The sequence below is a fragment of the Ambystoma mexicanum genome, chromosome 5q (genome assembly GCF_040938575.1).
Source record: "Ambystoma mexicanum isolate Mex_15411 chromosome 5q, UKY_AmexF1_1, whole genome shotgun sequence".
NCBI lineage: Eukaryota > Metazoa > Chordata > Amphibia > Caudata > Ambystomatidae > Ambystoma > Ambystoma mexicanum.
The window spans coordinates 275,167,234-275,186,905 of record NC_090933.1 but is presented as its reverse complement, the minus strand read 5'-3'; the positions used below and the strand labels follow the sequence as shown (position 1 = coordinate 275,186,905).

General features: G+C 44.7%; 1 long non-coding RNA gene across 1 annotated transcript in view; it reads right to left on the bottom strand.

Annotated features, from left to right (window-relative positions):
• Nucleotides 1-19,672, bottom strand: part of LOC138497360 (uncharacterized) — a 33,250-nt gene that overhangs the window by 12,577 nt on the left and 1,001 nt on the right. The window contains exon 2 of the long non-coding RNA XR_011278570.1: nucleotides 17,354-17,461. This is a non-coding gene — a long non-coding RNA (uncharacterized lncRNA). The remainder of the gene's footprint in view (nucleotides 1-17,353; nucleotides 17,462-19,672) is intronic.

Genomic DNA, 19,672 nt, shown 5'->3' with positions numbered 1-19,672 from the left:
ACCGTCTCCTCCCAATGCCGAGCGTGTGTGAAGCATCACAGGGGAGAGCCTTACTTCGCACCCCCCCCACCCAACAACCACTGTGCAGCGTAATCACACATTCCTCCTTTCAGTGTTTGTCTCACAAGAGTGCCCTACTTTGCTAGAGCACTCAAATGTCATTAACTAAGTTCACAAATTTATACAAAACTACAAATCCACTCCAGAATGTCACAAACCAACCTGTAAACTCTCACATTTCAGTCTCACCTCTAACTAACATGACATCCCACCCAATACACTCTCACTATTACAAATCACTGCACTAAAATACCTAAACAGAATCCGTTAAAGGTCTACCTGCATGACAGACTGCCAATCACTTCACCCAATATCACTCGGAGCAGCTAGCAATTAGTTCCGCCATTCACCACACCCAAGAAAACACTAGCTGACCCACAACAGACATTGCACAAAAAGAAGCATCATTTACAAGTTGGCACCAACCTACAAATTCACCAGATCAACTGTATAGTTCTACACACAAGGGCATTTGCGTCTTTTCACAGAGCAGCGTGTGAGCTACAATTACGTTGTCGATTAATAGCAGGGGGTGACAGAGCAACCAAACTCAGTTGTGGGGATGTTCCAATTCCATAATCTGAATGGTTGAGCAGGTGGGTGGGAACGTGTAGGTGTCGCTCCACTGTCAAGCATGCCAGTCATACTATAACAAGGACACACTGTAGACAAGACATGGTCATTAAGTTGAGGATGTCAAATTATCTGTCCGACATTTGTAGCAGACAAATTACTTTTATAGTCCAATATTTTGTAGTCGTTGCACAGCTACATCTTATTTACTACAGCCTTTCAATTGTCCAGGTGAAGTAACAGAGGCAGGTTCTGAGGAAGGAATGAAGACATTGGTCTTCCAGCTTTTGTGAACAGCCATTAAGAAGTTTGGGAACAGTCTGTCCATCCACCAGCTCTTACAATATAATTCTCTTTCACTGCAGCTTCTTCTTGTAGTTCACGCAACACTCTCGCGCTTCCGCAATTCCACCAGTAGCTGCTTTTTCTACTCTGCCTTTCTTTCTAAGGCCTCAATTAGTCCCTCTGCATCACAATAGGTTTTCTCGTCAAATGTTTTATGTGTCTTAATACATTGTTATGGCTGTGGGTACGAAAAAGGCAAGTTGAAACTTCATAATGTGACTATCAATACAACAAACTGTGCTTGAACGGTTTAAGTGACTCCCCTTAAGCATGATCCTATCCGTCATTTTGGATTTTTGCTTATTCTGTGCCTCCCTCTCCATGCAGGTACCCACAACTCAGTCTAGCTGCACATATACTCTGGGACTACAGTCCAAGGGCGTTCAACCCATAGCACTTTCCCAATAACATAAGAGAAATCATGTATACCATCTAAACTTTAGAGAATTACTCTAGAGGAAAGGGATGCTGTAAAAGAGTGGTGGGCATTGTGCAGCACTCATCTGCATGTGTGAAAAAAGGGAATGCCTCCGCGTAGGGACGTCAGATGTATCCTCCTCCCCCAAACATCAAATACATGAACAAAACAAAAAATTAAAAAAAACTGCTTACCTGCCGACTAGAAAAGCACTACTGCCTTGAAATCCTTTTCTTCACCCATTCCCCCCATTACTTTCATCAAGACCCTCTATCTGCCATTTACAATTAACTTCACTAGGAATTGCCAAAAGCTCAAATTCAGAATCAAAGAAAAGCACATTAAAGTGTGCCATGATTTGAGTTATTCCCTAAAAAAAGAAATTAAAAAGTTAATTTAGTATGCTCCAAGTATTTGTGAACCATGTCTGTACCCAAAACCATTGATTTATAGTGGGCTTGCTATGGATGTATTTTTTCACATTTGTAGAGCGCACCTAACCCCCAGGCATCGGGGCGCTTATGCTCAAGAAGGTGGTTACATTACATTCTTAGTCAAGATACAGGAAATGCATACATAGGTTACAACAGTTCAAATGTACAATCATTGCATGCATAGATTGACCATATTCTCAGGGGGTTGCCTTATTCTCAGTGATCGGTTAGGATTTTGTTCCAGGCTTTAGTTCTCAATGTCTTAGAAGTTTTGAGACTTCTACAGAAGAACCAGAGCGATGGGTCTATTCTTCGCTTTAAGGTCAGAGCATTCCTATATTTGGCTGCGACAACAGGAAAGCTGGAGCCTCCTACTGTTTGTCGTTTGAATCTTCGCGGTGTCAGGTGGCCGACAAAAGACAAGCAGGTTGATTTGGTGGATTGTGCTTTAGAGATTAGTTTATTCAGGTATAGTGGGGCAGAGTTGGACAGACATGTGCGTGTTAGGGATAGTATTTTGAATTTGATGCAATCTCTCACCGGTACCCAGTGGATGTTTCTTCTGATTGTGGTTTTGTGGTCTGTTTTGGGATATTGAGAGCTGCTCTGTACTGTCTGGAGTTTAATGTTTTTCACAGTGGATCCTGCGAAAATGGCATTGCAGTTATCTATCCTGGAAAGGATAAGGGCTCTAGCAAGTGTGAGGCAGTTATGAAAGGTCTGCATGCAGTGATAAGTTTGGCAGTATAAGCCGACACACAGGTGATCGCATTGACTTGTCTGGTTAGTGAGAGTGACGAATCCAGATATGTTTTTACTTCCTCGGCTACCGTGATACTTCGCCATCAATGTCAAAGAATTTGTAGGCTGGTGGTAGGTTATTTAGCCTTGATAAGCTACCCACAATGAGAATCTGTTTTATTGCTGTTGCGCCATCCAGGCTTGGATGGTGAGATAGATGGTATTCAGGGACATGAGTCGGTCATGATTTCCAGTGATAGGCAGCAGTATTTCGGTGTTATCAGCGTAGTTTGTAAACGTGACACCCAGTTTGTCAAAGAGGTGAATGAGAGGTTTTGTAAAAACATTGTACAATGTTGGGGAGACGCAGGAACCTGGAGGGACTCCGCACATGACAGGGGTGGGAGGTGCTGCAGCAGATGAGACGAAGACTCATGGTGCAGCTAGAGAGGACCAATTCGATCCAGATGATGGCATTATTTGAGAAGTGGGCTGCCCGGGCTAGGTGTTGGCACAGGACGTTATGGTTTACCAAGTCAACGTCACAGAGAGATCCAGGAGTAGGATGGCTAGATCTCCCCCATCTCCAATATGATCCATTTGGATTTTGAGGTCCGGAAGGGCCGTTTCTGTTCTGTGGCCTGGGTAGAAACCTGATAGACGAAGGCCCAGAAGGTTAGGAGTCTCAATGTGGTTTTGAATCTGTACATAAGCTACTGTCCATTATTTTTTGTAGACGTGCTGGTAATTGGTGGGCTATATTATGGTCTAATGTGGGTTTCTTCTGCAGGGGAGGGGTGGGGGGGGGGGTACCAATGCTTCCTTCAGGTTTTTTGTTAGAGGCATTTTCGATCAGAGGTGTGATTAATGGGGCCATTGGTCTGCACAATCTTTAACAAGAGTGGCCAGGCATATATCACCTTGACATCGAGGGTTTTAAGCCCTGTATGATTTTGATGATTTCAGCTATGGTGATGGGTGCGAATTCCAACCTGGGTGCGAGGTTAGTGGCTTAGAATGCGCAGCTAAGGTCTGAGCTGTTGGGACAAGCTTACATATTTTTATTTTGCGCTGGAGAAATGAGGTCTTGTCCGCGACAGCCTTTTGAATGTTTTTGCACCATGCTTGGTAGTACAGTGGTCTGGGAGGGCGATTCCAGTTCCCGCAGGAGGGTAAAGAGCTCTCCGGTGCCCAAGTTAGCGTTCTCATTTCTCATATTGTATGCGTTACGTTTAGCTTGGAAAGTGGCTCCTTTATATTCAGTGGCTAGAGTAGTGAAATGCTTGTTTGTTGAGGCGAGTCCCCCCCCCCATTACTCTAGGCATTTCTTTTTTTTTGCTGCACAGGTCTTAGAGACCCATGGTGAACCAGGGGTTGATGTGGGCTATGGGTTTAGCTTTGCGGATGCCCTCAGGCACCACTTTGTTAATAGCTGCCTCCAGAGTTTGGTTGTAGAGAGCTACCAAGGATGTAGGATTAGTGGCGTGGTCCATGTGGGAAGCAATAACATGGGAAGCATGCGGTCAGGTGTGATGTTGCGATGGTTGCGTGCAGGAGCGAGGATGGTAGGAGTGCTAGGTTGTGCAGGAGTGCCAATGGAGAACAGTATAATATTATGGTCAGACCAAGGGCATGGGTCGTTGTTAGAGATATTGGTGATGCAGTTGAAGTCAGTCCAGGGTGCGGCCTTTAGCATGAGTTGGGATCGAAATGCACAGGGTAAAGTCTTGTGCTTCAATAGTGTTGGCTACTGCAAGAGCTTGTGTGTGTTCCTATGTTTCTGCCTGATGTGTCCCGATTTGGGAGTGAAGCTGGTAACTTCCTCCAAGACATTCACCCATCGTGGCTTCCATTAGTTGCATCTGCTCGCTAGGTGGGTGTTCTGGAGAGGTAATACTTTCTTAACTGCAGAGCTCTTGTACCTAAAATGCTGCAGGGGAATTTTGTGTGTGTCCTTTAAAAAGGCAAGCACCTGTTTCAGATGTAAATAGTCCCAGCTTGCAGACAGCAATATGTACAGGAAAGTATAGGGACCACTGATGGGGAAACAAAAAGTATATTACAAGTATATTACACCTTAGCAGGCAGGCCTTTGCTAACATGAGCCAGGCACTATCCTCTAGAAGGGTCGGAACTGTGCCATAAATGATAAATTATGCACTACAGCTGAACTTGTGCATCGCTCATGAGCAGTGGAAAAATCCTGCAAAAAAGTAAAAGCCATTGGTACATTTTGACGAGGCATGGTTTCTCACACATGCCCCACAGTCCGGCACATGTAGATAGCTTATTACTTAGAGGGTCGGGTGCACCTACCGGAGGAAGGCATGGACCATGTGGGGGCATTGGAGCAGCAACAGCGTTAAAGCCAGAGAGGGGAAGCCAGTAGGAGCATTTATCCCCTACTTGGCGACAGCTTGAAAGCAATCAGACTAAAAAAAAAAAAAAAATGACCTACTGATAAAGTGTTTTATTGGTTTCACAAAGCTTAGACAGCCACATGTAAATACTTAATAATGGATAGACATTAAAGTCTGCTCCAGAGTCACCCTTACCGCCCCCAACTCCAACCCCTTCCATTTAACAGCCCATGCCACCTATATTCTTTCCAGTACCATTCTCTGAATGTACGGTAAATATACATATCTATCTTTCCACATCTATCAACAGGGTTACTGCTTCCACCTGTGTTGAGGTATATACCGAGGCCTGCATATCTTGTAGTAATAGCCTCCAAATATGTCTTTTGCTCTCCTTGTCCCAGTCAGTCTGCTTCTTGCCAAGCTGCAGTCTCAGCGAGTGACCATTTCAGGAGGTCTTTCCACCACAACCCCGAGTCCGGACTTGTGTGCTTTCCACCTCATTGCTATCCTGGCTTTTGCCAGGATGTATGCCAGGTCTGAACTGTGCGTCTAATATTATTCCTGCTTTAGCTAACCTGTGAGCCCTCTCTCTCCCCAGTACTGTTGTATCTTACTGCAGGTCCAGGATATATGCACCATGTCCGCATTGCAAGCAATTGTGCTCTATGGCTTTGCTCACCATTCTCCTGGGTGTCTGGCATGTCCTGTGGGGTCCTTATACGAGGTGTCATTTCCAGTTTCCAGACATGTTATTGCTCTTTCCCATTGCTTATCCGTTAATGGTTCCTGGAGATCCTCTTACCAGCTGCAGCGGTTCTGCACTAACCAGTCTCCACCCGGAGACATCTTCAGTTCATATATCATTGATACCTCACCATCCTCTTTCTGGAATGTTGTACAATGTTTCTATCACAGACGCTTGTTTAAAGTTAGTTGGCTGCTGTAGGCCAGAACTGCTTTAGCTTTGCGAGGAAAGGGGCATGTAGTATGTGTTGTCCTTTGTGCAATCGCGTTTCTGTTTGAGTGTGCTAAATTCTATTAGTTTCCCCTTCCTGTAGCAGGTCACCTATAGTCACCGCTCCCAATATTTCCTCACACAATCTGGTTTGAGAGTCTTCCGCCTTAAGTGCTACCAGTGGGATTTGAGGCGAGAAGGGTGTCCTATCTCCTAATAGGCCCTGTGCCATATCACCTTACCTAGCGACAGCGGGGGTTTTTGGCAAGTGTCATGTGGATCGAAATTACTTTTTTCCAGGTAAAATGGGGTGCATGCAGGTTGGAGTTGGGGTGCCTTGCGTCTGTTCATCTGCCAGCCACTTTGTGATAAACGAATTGGCTAGCTAAAAACAAATACACCTCAAAGTTGGGCACTTTTATGCCAACTTGATCATATGCTTTCTGTAGCTTTGCGAGTGCCAGTCTGCATCTGGTGTTTCGCCATAGGAATCCCTGGCATACAGTGTAATTAAAGAAGCTTCTACGACTATCATACAGGACATAGAGCACCACCATCTTCAGTAATGCCGCTCTGCCCATCAATGATAAGGGTAGTTTAGCCCAGAAGTCCATGGATTTCACCGCCTTGGCTATTGCTTCCTGCGTGTTCTATTTTTGGATCATGGTCAATTCCCACTCCTAGGTATTTGAATATTTCTATCTCCCACCTCACCACCAGCTCTGGTAGTGTGTTCAGTGGCTTTCATGCATAGCCCGCCAATGGAAACAGGCACGATTGCTTCCTGCCGACTGCAATGTCTGAATGGTCTGCATAGCACTCTAGTACATCTAATATATACTGTAAGTTGGTCTCTGGGTGTTGTAAGTAAACAAGCAGGTCATTGGCATACAAGGAAATCAAATTCCCACTGCCATGTGTGTATGCCCGCCATTTGGTACTCCTTCCGGAGATATACCGCTAGGAGTTCTAGGGCTAGTATAAACAGCATGGGGGACCATGGGCATCCATGCCTCGTACCATTTTCCAACACCCATTGTTCCAAAATCTGAATTCCCTTCTTGACTCTCACGACCGACCTGCTATATAACAGCCATACCCATTTTATGTATGTGGGCCCAATGGCCATCTAACCAAGTCAATTACCATAATGATTCATGCTATCTTTGGTATGGTCTATGATGTAGAGCAACCTACACAGGTTCCATGTGATATTTCTATCCGGGACTATCCTGCTTGGTCCGGGTGTATGAGCTTAGCCATTACCTGTTTAAGCCTATTGGCCAGCAGGGCTGTAAGTATCTCCCCCCCCCCCCCCCCCCGTCTTGGCTTAGCAGCGACAGGGGTCTGTATGACCCCAAAGCTTGCATCAGGTTTTTTTGGTTTCAGCAATGGTATAATGATTGATTCTCTCTGCGACAACTGGAGGGTTCCTGCATTAAATACCTGGTTGGTTTGTTTTATTATTTGTAATGTGCACCTAACCCAAAAGTAGCAGGGCGCAAGAGCAACAAGAGGATTGTATAGCTTAGGTTACATGAAGCACTATGGATAGGTCCAGCTATGGTTACAGTGCTGGACACATCAGCAGTGTTAAAAACAGGATACAGTAGATAATATTTACATCACAATATACACATTTTATAGGCAATCAGTGAGAGTACATTAATTATGTTCTTTAATCCAAAGGATAAGATTGGATCTAAATTGTAAGGAAGGTCTTCCCTTAGGGATGGCGGTAGGGAGTTCCAATGTTGTGCTGCTTTGACAGGAAAACTAGTCCCACCAGTCATAGTGTGTTTGAATCTTGGCACCAGTAGAAGGTTGGAGTTAGCCTTACGATAAGGGCGGCAGGAAGTTTGTTCAGTGAATCTCGTAAGGTATTGAGGGGCAGATTGGTGGAGACATTTGTGGGTCAGCGAGACAGATTTGAGGAAGATCTCGTCTTTCGTGGAGAGCCAGTTGACAGATCTTCTGGTATCTGAGATGTGGGCTTTCTTCGGGAGACTTAGGGCTGCTCTTAGTGCATTATTTTGCAAGATTTGAATCTTCTTTGTGATGCATTTGTTACAGCCTACGTATGGGGGCATTACAATAGTCCAACTTGGACAGGATCAAGGATCTAGCTAATGTAATACAGTTATTCGAAGACAGGAACAGTTTGGCTGCTCTAATAAGTTGGTATAGGAGGTAGCGGAGGCCAAGGCATTTACTTGTTTTTTGAAGGTTAAGGTGGAGTCTAAGTGGAAGCCAAGGGTTTTAACCTCCTTAGCTATGGCAATATTGTTATTGTCGATTTCGAACAAGGAGTAGTTCTGGCCTAGTTAAGCCAAGGTGTCGTGCCTAGGATGAGGAGTTCCGTTTTGTCATCATTCAGGCATAGACCATCCATGCCTGGATGATGTATTTACAAAGGCCAAAACCTTGTCATAATCCCCCGTCAGCGGGATGAGGATCTGAGTACCATCAGCATAGTTCATATAGGTGATACCCAGACCATCAAGATCATCAAAAAGGGGCTTTGTGAAGATGTTGTACAAGGTGGGAGAGACACACCAGCCCTGTGGCACACCACAGGTGATGGGCATAGGGTCAGCAGCTGCTAACGGGGAGAAGACTCACAATGTTCTGTTGTTAAGGAAGGACTGAATCCAGTCAATAGCCTCTTGGGAGATATGGGCTGCCGACTCTAGATGGTTGCAGAGAATCCCATGGTCAACCAGATCGAATGCAGCTGAGAGATCAAGGAGCACCAGTAGTGCAGACTTACCCTCGTCTCAGCTCATCTATTTGTGCCTTTAGATTTAAGAGCGCAGTCTCAGTTCCATGTTGGGGTCTGAAACCCAACTGTCGGACTCCTAAAAGGTGGTTGAATTCAAGGTAGTGTTGGATTTGTAGGTATGCTATTTTATCAAGGATTTTGATTAGGAATGGCACTGTGGAGATAGGACTGTAATTAGTAGGGATGGACAGATCCAAGTTTTGTTTAAGGCGTGGGAGGACCCAGGATTGTTTCAAGTTATTGGGTATGGTGCCTGAGGTGAAGGATGTGTTTATTCGTTTGGTGATAAAAGGGGAGAGTTCTCGAGCTGCATCTTTTATAAGTTGTGCTGGGCATAAGTCGCCATGGCACTTTGAGAGTAAGGATAACTTTTTCAACCTCTTTGGTGGATACTGTGAAAGTTGAAGTGGGGAATAGACACATGAGGTGGAGTCCAGATGGATTGCGGCGCTGGCACATTGGCATTACTAGATTTGGAAGTGGAGAGAAGAGTGTCTTTTGTTATTGATCTTAGTTTGCAAGGTTGCAATTTTATTGGCTAGAGCATTTTGAATACCCATGCACCAATTTTTGTCCTTGAGGCAAGAGTCCAGGGTTTGGATAGGGGCTTCTACTTCTTTCAGAATTACAAAGAGCTCTTTAGTATAGGATTTAGCTTGAGAAATTCAGAGGTTTGTTTGGCAAGGATGATTTCTTTTTTGTAGAGGGAAGCTGGTTTACTCAAGTTGTTTGTTATTCTCTGAAGGGTCTAGCCTCCAGATTTTTTCGGTCAGCGTTTCTCTTGTCTAATAGCTTTTAGATGAGGAGAGAACCAAGAATTCACATGTTTGCGAGGTTTACTTGTTCTCATTTTCAATGGTGCTATGACGTCAAGGGATGATATCACTTTGTTGTACATATCCACCATAGTGAAGGGATCAGTATGGTCCATAATAGAGTTGAAAGTGGGTAGAATCGGGGGGGGGATGAGGTTTTCAGGAATCATTTTTCTTTTGTTTCTGGTGGGGACAGCAGGAGCTATGCTGTCGGTGCACGAGAGAGAGGGAGCCTTTAGAGAGCACATAATTAAATGGTGGTCAGACCAAGGCTTGGGTATTATGGATGTGACCGTAATTGGGCAGTTGTGCTTTGCAATCCAATCAAGGGTTCTGCCTTTGCTCTGTGTAGGACCTGTGATCTTTCGGATAAATCCTAATTCCTCTAAGGAGTTGTTGATTTGGGTGGCATTTGAGTCTAGAGGGTCGCTGAAACCAAGGTTGAAGTCTCCTAGTATAAGGCTTTGGGAGGAGTTCTTAAGATTGTTGGATAGGATGTTTGTTAGATCCAAAGGATCCAAGAGAGCCTGGAAACCGGTATATAAAATGGATGGATACAGACTGCGTGTTGGATATGGTTAACTTGGCAGTTATGGATTGACATGAATCTGTGAGGTGGAGAGAGTCTCAGTGATATGTTAGTTTTGGCTATTACGGCGAGACCTCCACCTCGGGAAGTGGTACGATCAAGTCTTAGAAGGGTGTAATCATCTGGGATGGCTAGCATAATTGCTGGACCAGCTGCAGGATGAAGCCAGGATTCCGTAATGGCTAGGAAGTCTATATTTTGGAGTAGGTCTGCTATATCTATTGTGTGGGCCACCATAGAGCCTTGCTCAACATTGCTAGCAGCTGGGGCATAATGTAGGTTATGTACTCTTTGTAAAATTCGCTGGGCAACCCATCTGTCCCAGAGGTCTTACCTGTTGGTAGCCCTTTCATAACGAGTTCTAACTCCAACGTTATGGGGGCCTCCAGCTGTTCGGCTACCTCTCCCATCTAGTTTGGGGAGTTCTATTTACGCCAGGGCTCGGTCTATCTCCAATGGCTGTGTCTCGGATGTCTCTGCATACAGCTCTTTGTAGTAGTCGAGGAAACAGATTTATTCCCTCTTGCGACACACGCACCACTCAGTCTGTGCCTATAACTGACGTATTATATCCCATTTAGATTCCTTTATATAGCCAGGCCAGCAGACACCGTGGTTTATCCCCCTCCGCATGTTGTTTTTCTACATATAGTGTGCAATTCAGAGTGTCTAATCTGTCCCAGTGTTTTAAGCATCTGTGTTCAGGCAAATAACATCTTGGGCTCGCTCTGATCATCCCGTCTGTGCTGTATATTTCTTCAAGTGTGGCTTCTGCATTGGATAAATCTATTGTGGTTTGTATTCTTCCTGCCTTGGCTATAGCTATTCCTCTAATCGCCACTTTGAAAGCTTCCCATAATACATCCGCTGTATCTCCCTTTTAGCAGTCAGCTGCTGTAGGCAGGTTTTCCTTGTCCATCCATTCTTAAGCATCCTCCACAGTATTGAGTAACACAGCTCATCCCTTGCATATTATATTTAGCCTTGCCGGGTACAACAGCATTTATTTTTGGTTAGATTTGCGAAGTCTCTTTTTAACTGATGTGAACTGCATCCTTTGTTTTTTGAACCGGCGGGGTATAATTAGGTATGCTGTAATTCTCACCAATGCTCTTTGTATCGTGCCTTCTTTCCTGAAGTGTTCTGTCTTTATAGATCAGTATCCAGGATATGATTTGGCAGGGCCCCCGGCTGCAGTATATACTCTTTCAACTGTGAAGCCTTGGGTGAGGCTCGCAGGACCGGTCCTGTAGCAGCAGGTTCACTACAAAGAACACAGATTTTGTGCCTTCCTAAATCCCAATAATTCTGACATTGTTCTTCCTGGCACGCCCTTTTGCATCTTCGACCATGCCCTCAAGGCTTCTAATTTGTTGTTGCAATATCGATATCTTTCATAGTGTCTTTCAGGCCCGTAGGGTTCGCTGTGATCTGCTTCTCCAGGGTCCACGTTGGTTCAGCCAGCGCTCTGACATCTTGCCTCAAGAGGTCAACAGCTAGGCTAATGGCATTCATTTTTTTCTCCAACACAATTTTTAGGGCCGCTATTGCTGCCAGGACCTGCTGGTCACTACTCACATGTTCAGGCTGTCCTTGTGGTGTTGAGTTGCCGTCATAGTTATTACGCTTGTATTTGTAGCTGTAGCAAATGTAGCCAAACGTGGGTCACCTGGATTTATTCTTTGGCCGACATGTTTGAGGCCTACTTAATTGTCTATGTGCTATGATCGGACAACATGCTCTTCCTGGTTCCGGTTGTCCCCGGCGTCTAGTTCTGTATTGAACAATATTCAGCCAAGGATGTGGGCACTGCTAGTGTGGTATGAGCACGATGCGGTTGCTGCTTTATGTTCCTATGTCCCGTTGGGCTATCGAATGATGTAGTAGCCTGCACAGACCATCTGGGCTACTGTATATGTAGGCTTGAGTCATACAGCCTGTGCACACTGTATCTGGGCTACACAGTCACCTGGTGGATATGTCCCCCTTACCCGGTAGGTTTTGGTCCTCCTTAGCGTTGGTAATGTGTAGATGGGTGTAGGGGTGGGAAATGTCACTGGGTGCTCTCTCATACGCCCAAGTGCATGTGAGGTTCTCTAGCCACGGCTGCACGCTTGCTCCATCTGTGCAGCTGTATGTGCTCCACGGGCACTCCTGCGCAAAGTCGCACATGCGCCCTTGTTACTGGTCATCACACCTATCCTGCGGGTGTCCGGCCTGCCTTTTCGCCCCTCTGTTGTGTTCCTTTGTGGTGACTTCTGGCATTGGTATCTCTGAACATACACCTTCCACTTCTGCACCACGTTAGACTATGCCGTGCATTCCCACGCTCCTCGCGCTCAACGCCTCCATATTATTCCCATGACGGGTTAGGTCGCTGCGCGCAGAGCCATCCTCATTCGGAATAGCCTCCTCCTTAGCCATCTTCCGCTCAGTACCGCTTTTTTGCCAGCACTGATTGCAGTATGTATTAATTGCGGGGGTCTAATCCCCACTCTCTCCTTTTGTTGTGTCGCACTGCAGTGTCTTTAGTCCAGCTGGCTCCATGCTCCTCCTGCACTGGGTTGTCTGGTTCTATACCTTCATTTTCTTCTAAGTTCCATTAGTCGTCTGTACGGCGCTCCTTGCACTACACGTTAGTGCTATTGAACCATTGGCGAAACAGGCCGGGTAGCTTATCAGTCGCCATGTTTGTGAATGCCCCCTCGTCAAGGTGTACCTGTGGGTGGTCTCGTGCTATACGCCGTTCCTTATTTTTTGACAGGTTTCGCCCATATGCTTCTTTGTTATACTTTCGGTGATCCGCTCACTTACGGCTTGTACGTGCCACAGGATCGTGCACGAGCAGTGAGAAGACATCCTTACAGCATGGCTGCTTAACCACGCCCCCCAGTAGAACAGTCATTGTGTGGAAATGGGAAGGAAAGGAACCGCTCCACCCACAAAAAGGGGGCCTCTGTATGCTGAACAGCTAGGGTGCACCTTAAGGTAGTGGCCTTCAAATTGAGGGGGGGGCCCGAAGGATGCCCGACGGAGGGGGCTTAAAAGGACTATGGTGACTGTTTTTAATAGAAAATAAGCATTTATGGCGGGGGGCGGAAACTATAGGAGGCAGGGCTGAGCATTAAAAGGCTTGAAGACACCAGCCTTAAGGGATTAAAGTGACCACACACTTTCAAATAATAACCAATTACCAGCACTCCGTTTACGTCCAGGTCAGAAGACTCCTGCTACCGCACCAGTCCTCTGGCTGCGGAAAAAGCTCAAAGCTCCACGACATCTAACGAGAATGAACTGGTCCCATCAGAAGAAAATTTTTTTTTAAAAAAAACACCACGCACCACCATCATAAAAAGCATTCACCCCAGATCCTCAAACAATATCCAAAAAAAGTTCCTAAAATGAATGCCAGCGATCACTAGCTTTAGCAAGCATTCTAAAAAGTTTACAGTCAAACTATCTTCCATTAACTGCTGAGGGAACATGGTTGGAAAAAACAAACTGTGTTGAAGGGGCAATACAAACCCTCCAGGAACCTCATCAACCTATATAGATAATGTGACAAACGTATAACTAGAACTTGCAGTAATCCCGAGTCCGTGACGCTTACATTTGCATATATTAAATCATGTAGCAATTTCCCCAAAGCATTGAACATAAACTAAACGTAGATGGAGGAGAGCACGAGTCATGGGGGGGAATTGAAACACTTTCCCCCGGGCATAAAGGCTGGCACAACTAGCCCTACTGTGAACTGAAAGGCAATGGAAAACAAGCCCTCTAATATGTTCTTTAAAATAAATAGCGTAAAAGCCATACAACAGCTCTGCCTCACGGGTATAGCATCCCTAACTTCCAGCAGTGAAATATTCAAAAGCATTAAATACAAAATGACAGTCTGAATGTCAAGACAATTTGCTTTTTATGTTTAACAGTTTTACAGAACCTGTTAGGGCTGCTTTGAGTTGGATCTTAACTTGAGGACAGAGTACCTGTCCTGTACACAAATCTCAATGCCCATATACAATCTTCCACAGCTAGAACAGGGGAGGGGTTTGAGACTCCTTTAATGGCAATTCAGTTGCTGGATAATTAATGGATGCCACTTTTTTGGGTTTGCTGGTGTTCAATTGGTTAAGTGAAAGCAACGATCAGGTCACGGGCATTGTTAAGAGAAATAAATAGATGGAGGGCATCTGTCCACTGTTACAGCACACCCCGTACCACACAGCGGCTCAGTCTGCCACACACTTCAAAACTTAGCCAGCATTTATGCCAGCCAAACAAAACTGCCACTTGGCACACTGCTTCAGAATTAGCAATACTGAAGATGCTGCAAAAGTCACATGCTTCCCACGAGCCACACCAACAATCCCCACACGAGGGAAACCTATGCCAGCAGGCGTCTGTACACCGGCACGCAGCTGCCTGGGCAACTTGTGCACTGTGCCCTTTATATTCACAATAGACAATCTCACAGGGGCTACGCGACACTGCAATGTTCTTCAGCAGATGACTGAGCCAAATCTTGAGTATCGCTGGGCCCGTGCAACTCTTTCCTTCACAGTAAAGCACTGGAATGATTTCGCTGGCACCCACTGAAGGTGCGGTCATGTGTACGAGTTGTATATGTACTGTGCCATACACAAAGCATCACACCCAAGGGCACCGCAAGCACGTGGATAATGGAGCATTAAGCAACCAGAGATTTTGCAAAGGTTTTTTTAGTACATTAAGCTTCCGCCATGCAAGCCCACACGTGCCCTTCTAGGGACCAGAGAGGGTCCAAGTACTCTTCCAAACTAGCAATCGAAATATATAGCGGTGCCAGCAAGAGGCAAAAAACCTATCTTATAAGACTTATTTGACCCAGAGTTACTCTAGAGCGCAAAGGTACCAGGCACTGAAAGGTAACACCATTCATTGACTGCACATTTGAATTTAGTTGGATACAATTTTTTGAATTGGCTCTCCAGTAGGCGGTCACTTTGAAGCTCCATTAGTTCCTCCTGGAGGTGTATTGTGAGGTGGGCCCCTACGTCTGCTAGGAAAGGTTGAACCACTCAGTCATTGATGTTACATTTGTCCTCTGGAAATTACTTGGAAACTGGTTCTGAGATGGTTTCCTATTAGTTCAGCAACACATGAAAAGATCATACTCCCATCTCCTCAAGAGCATCTGCTAATAATGTAAACATCAGTATGCAGACTTCAACCCACGTCCTCCAAAGCTCCAGCTTCTTCTTGAATGCTGATATTTTTGCATTTATAGCCAATGTGTTTCTGTGCCTTGCAAGGAGAGGTTTAGAAAATGTAGCTTTTTATAAAGATGTCGCCATAGTAAGCTAACAGTACAAGCCAGTGTGAATGAATCACAGTCTCCAGAGTTCCCAAACGCAATTTAAAACCTTTCCCCTAGAGAGTCGCCTGACCTCCGTGTGAAACAAAGCATGTTCGGCTCCCATTGCTGCACATAATGTGGCAAACAGACGGACTCTTGTCGGGTGCATCTTAGTAAAATGTACAGAAGTCAGCACCTCTGAGAGTCCATTCCCCATATTGCACACAGGCAAAGCTTCCCGGTGCATCATGCAGTGTGCACAAAATGTGGAGCTACTGCCAACACTTTTGCTTTTAAGACACCTCTAGCACCACACATTGAAGGAGCACCATCCATGCAAATACCAACACATACTTCCCACTTTATGCAGTGGGAAAACGTCAAATACTACAGATGCAGTTGATCTGTCTGAAATGGTTTACCAAATACATAATCTGCCAATATTTCTTTTACATAGCAGTACCTCACATAAGCAATCAAATGTACTTCTTTTGAAATGTCAGTGGCCTCATCCAACTGTAGGGCAAACTGACTGTTTCAAGCGCAATATCAATTCTGCACTGGTATCGGAGGACAGGTCAGCGATGCAGCAGAAAATGGTGGCATCAGACATAAGGACACTTGTTGCATTTCTCTGCTGCACTGTCACCAAGCATTACACGGTTGACAGCGACACAGCAGCATCTGTAAAAGGTTTTTGTCCAGAAAATGTGGTAAGAAGCTTCCAAAGAATCTGCAGACACGCCACATTTTTAACAGTGTCTTTGCTTTTCTATGCCTTGCAGCTACCGTACAAAGAAATCCCTGGTCTTTTTTGCCAAATTGGCATGTTTTGCTTACAAATGCCACCTTAATTGTGTTGGTTTCAGGCTTAGGTAGCACCACAAACCACACTGCAGCTTAACTTTTCCAGAAACTGAAACCCATGTGAACCCAAAGTCCAAATAAGAGACATATTTCAGTGTTTTTGCATTTCTTTTGTCTGTTTCTACCCCTTCTGCTTTTTGTTTGAGATTCCTAGGAAACAAACAATCTGGTTCTATGTGATATTTCTGCATTTTAAAGCCCAAATACAAAAAAGACGATTTTTTTCAGCCGTTTTTGTATTGGCTTTATAATGTGGAAATATCACATACTGCCCCCGCCTCCATCCCCACCTGCTCATTCACTTGTTAATCAGGAGGGGGGGTTAACCTCCAAAACCCCCAATTTCCCCACCCACCACCTCCATCAACACATAGTCCAAATTCCCTCTTGCAACGACTCTGCTGTGGCTCACAGCGCCTGTCAGCCCCTGCACACACTCGTGTGAGGCAGGGTTTTGACTATGATATGAGCGGTCACAGAGCAGTCTTTCTAAATCAAACCCCCCTCCCCCTCAATTTGTATGAGTACCAATGATCCATCTAAAAAAAATTGCCTGAATCTGTAAAAACATTGCAAAATACAGTTTAGTGGACATCACGTTAGTTCATTTCAAGTTTTCAAAAATGTAAAATACCTCAAAAGATAACCATGTGGATAGCTTGGGGAACTCTGCAAAAATGGGTCAGAGATACTGATTGGATTTTTTTATTATTATTATTTTTAAAACACCACATTGATACAAGTCTCAGAAGACTCCCTGTTCAGATCGTAAAGTTCTAGATCAAATTTATTTTTGAAGTGTGGCCCTGGACTAGGTCACAGATGACTGCAAAAACCACACCTCGATGCATATTGCATAGGACCGATGAAACATTCATCACTTCTACTTAACCAATGGTACATAGGGAAAAGAAATCCTTACCTGCCTGCAAACTGAACATCGAAAGGAACAGCCTCAAAAATAGGTTTGAAATCCCCGATTGTGACTCCTAACTATACCTTTAAAATTGCCCAACCATCACCCACAGCAAAATACAGTTTTTTTTTTTAAAAAAAAAAGGCATTCTTACCGTTGGGAAGTCCTACTAGAGGTGTCAGGATTTTTTTTATGGTGCCACTGCTGCTGGGGACTTTGCTGTCCTAGATAGGATGATAGAGCCAATGTTGTGTTCCTGCGACTAAAAGAGTACAATAAAAAAATTAGACATTCCCGAATGACCGAACCAATATCTGCGCGCTATGCCAGTCAGCGCACATCCTCCCCGCAACACAAAAGGGACCTACTTAGGGTGCAGGGTCCTACAGGGAAATCTTCAAAGTTCCCAATAGACAGTCCACCCTAGCTGGCAGAGAGCAATTAGAGAACATACCTGAACATGACTCCTACTCCATCACAGAGACAAAAAAAAATGATAGATCGAGAGAAAGAGCATCAGCTTGTTATATTTTACCCTTTCTATTCCCTGCCTAGAATACTTGAGCAGTCCAGCCTACAGAATCCGACAGTAGCGCTTAACCCACCAAGCTAACTTTCGGAAACACCAAGTAATAGCCATTTAGCTTTTACTGCAGTTGGTGACAGCGCTGAAGTTGCAGAAGACTGCCAGGGGTGCCATGCCAGACACGAAGGGCCCCTGGCTCCTCTGCAACATATGGTGCCCCATGAAGGCAAAGGCCTGTTGCACCCACAGCAGGAAGATATGCCTGAATTCCACTGTAAATCACTTCTATGGCAGTGGTGCACCCAAGCACTGTTGGTAAGGCAGTGATTTTAGTACAGTAAGGGATGCATGGACTCGCTCTATAGTAGATGGCTACCGGGGTACCTAAGCAGGTTGACGGACCGGTGCTGAGATGTATATATGCAAAATATAATTGTGTATTGATATATTGCTGTTTCTTTTAATGTGTTTAAGGTTGAATTTAGCCAAACAAAATATATGCACAAAACTTGGAATGACTGTTCGCAATTACTTCTAAAAAAGGAAGTGCTATAAAATGTGTTTGTCCAAGGGATAGGTTGGGGTATTTTTGCCTTTGTAGTGAAAACCAAAAGTTGGCACCCATAACCCCCCCGCCCATTGCATGCATTGTCTGATGCCTGCATATCTTATATCCCCCTGTCTGTTGTATGCAATGGTTGTCTGTATGCCTGCCTATTGTATACGCCAACACCATTGTATGCATGCTATGTCTGTCTATGTGTATCCTCCTTCTGTCCCACTCCCCTCACCATTATCCTACGCACTTACTCTATCAGAAATGTTGCCTGACCCAGTATGATAGTTAAGCACATCTGAAATGTCGTCAGGCTTAGTACGATAGTTTGTTTTGTGCCCCTCCTACCCCCCAAATCACCTTGTGCCTACCTTCCGGCACTACCAGAAATGTGTTGTCGGGCCGGGTATGGTAACCGAATGTCTGTCCTTATCTACTTCCCGCCCTCCCTTATCATTGTCAAAGCTCTTGCTCTATCTGAAATGTCACCAGGCCTTGTATGATAGTTAATTTAACATTCTGAATGTATCAAGGACTTGTAAGAATGTCACCATTAGTCTCCCATGTTCCCTCCCTTACCTTGAAGCACTTTGAAACACAGTTTATGTAGCGCCTATACACAATAAACCCAGTTTAATTATCTCATGAACGCAAGTTTCAGCAGCGCTTTTGAGTGTGGAAATGCGACAACGCAGGAACTCTGTCCTACACGGACAAGACAGCAGAAGAAACGCACTGGGGGTGGGAGGAAGGGGGTTCTGTCAATAAAGACCTCTTATGGTACAAACATACCTGCATACGTTTGAAAAATCTAAAACCCTGAGATATATGTCCCGCCCATAGCCATACAAGACTCTGCCCACATGTTAAAGTCAAACAAAATGTTGAATATAAATACAAATTAAAACAAAGCAACTACATATACAACCAGTATTCGAATTTTAAAATACTATACCATTAAGAGCATGGCTAGTAGACAAATCTCTGCTAATTACATTTGCATCAGTTTCCTTGTTCGGGTGCCAAACTCTACATGTAAATGTGCACATATTAGCAACGTTAATGTCTCCCCTCATCCTGTGCCCTCGTGCAAATGCGGTTGGAAGTGGTTCGGGAAAAAACAATCATGACTTTAATAGGTTCCGAGGTGAAGAAAGTTTATAAATGGGGACTGTATATTACTTAACTAAACGATTTGTATTTGTCATCTGACAGACACACACACACACTTATTGCTATTAAATCAAACAGTTCTATACATCCAGCATCTGTGGGTTAAAGTCCCCCTCCCCGTCTCCAGAGTAATGCAAATGAAAAATGTGCTGCAATTTCATTTAATTGGTAATAGCAGTATTAATGCATGCTCACACAAGGTGCCCGGGATGGTTTCT